Below are 1,693 nucleotides of genomic sequence, written 5' to 3' on the forward strand. Positions count from 1 at the left end.
CTCTGTCAGAGCCGAGGCAGAGGCTCAATCCAAGGCTGCATTGAGACAATGACTTATCAGTGACCAAAGCCCTGCTCAGATAATCCCTACCATTGTGTCGCTGAGTTGTCATAGGGCTGCTGCAAATGTGCATTGTCCCAGGGGTGCTGAAAGTCATAATGTAAGTAACCTAATTCATGTCCCTCTTACTGCCTCAGCTGATCCTACAGATATTGTATTCAGTAATCATGCGCCTATGAACCAGAGTTATACTGTTAGCACTGAGGCACTGTGCCATAGTAGGATGTCCACTGTGTGCAGCTCACCCTGCACTATCAGCTCCAACATTAATATCACTGTCATGTCTACATCAAATCAAATCAAGTGTATTTATATAGCCCTTCGTACATCAGCTGATATCTCAAAGTGCTGTACAGAAACCCAAGCTAAAACCCCAAACAGCAAGCAATGCAGGTGTAGAAGCAACAGTGGCTAGGAAAAACTCCCTAGAAAGGCCAAAACCTAGGAAGAAACCTAGAGAGGAACCAGGCTATGAGGGGTGGCCAGTCCTCTTCTGGCTGTGCCGGGTGGAGATTATAACAGAACATGGCCAAGATGTTCAAATGTTCATAAATGACCAGCATGGTCAAATAATAATAATCACAGTAGTTGTCGAGGGTGCAGCAAGTCAGCATCTGATATTTATATTATTTATTTATTTTATTTAGATTCCCAGTAAAGTAATAAAAACAATCAGGAATCCCATAAAAGTGCTAAAATTAGCCCTCATTAACATACCTGTATGTAGCTTAAGAAACAAGGTTTCATGAAATCGATAACTTGCTAGTAACAGATAACATTCATATACTTACTATCACTGAAACTCACTTCGATAATATTATAGTGGTAGCAATTAATTTCAACATCTTCAGGGGCCAGTGGCGCAATGGATAACGTGTCTGACTACGGATCAGAAGATTCTAGGTTCGACTCCTGGCTGGCTCGTCACTATAGTTAATTGATTGAAATCAAGCTGGGAATGATACTGTATGCTTTTTTTGGTCTCCCGTGTGGCTCAGTTGGTAGAGCGTGGCGCTTGCAACGCCAGGGTTGTGGGTTCATTTCCCACGGGGGGACCAGGATGAATATGTATGAACTTTCCAATTTGTAAGTCGCTCTGGATAAGAGCGTCTGCTAAATGACTTAAATGTAAATGTACAGAAGAGACAGACCTATTGTCATTTATGTTCAGAGGCATGTTCCTGTAAAGCTTAGAGATGATCTCATGTCAACAACTATTGAAGTAATATGGCTTTACTAATAAACATGCACCCACTATTAATAAAATGACTGTAGAAACTGTTAAATCCCCGTGGATTGATGAGGAATTGAAAAATTGTGTGATTGAGAGGGATTGAGGCAACAACCTCAACCGATTAGCAAAACGAACTACAAATTGTGAAATCATTTGACTAAACTGAATAAAAAGAAGAAGAAACTATACTATGAAACAAAGATAAATTATATAAAGAATGATAGTAAAAAGCTCTGGAGCACCTTCAATTACATTTTTGGAAAAAAGCAAACTCAGCCCCATCATTCATTGTATCAGATGGCACATTCATCACAAAACCCACTGATATTGCCAACTATTTAAATGACGTTTTCATTGGCAAGATTAGCAAATTTATGCATGTCAACAACAAATTCTGAA

At 39.7% G+C, this 1,693-nt stretch overlaps 1 non-coding gene across 1 annotated transcript; it reads left to right on the forward strand.

Moving 5' to 3' along the window:
- The first annotated feature begins 911 nt into the window (after nucleotides 1-911).
- trnar-acg lies at nucleotides 912-984 on the forward strand. Its single transcript has one exon. It is a non-coding gene; the product is annotated as a tRNA-Arg (tRNA).
- Nucleotides 985-1,693: the final 709 nt, after the last annotated feature.

Source organism: Salvelinus namaycush, unplaced genomic scaffold (assembly GCF_016432855.1).
Source record: "Salvelinus namaycush isolate Seneca unplaced genomic scaffold, SaNama_1.0 Scaffold1691, whole genome shotgun sequence".
Lineage (NCBI taxonomy): Eukaryota > Metazoa > Chordata > Actinopteri > Salmoniformes > Salmonidae > Salvelinus > Salvelinus namaycush.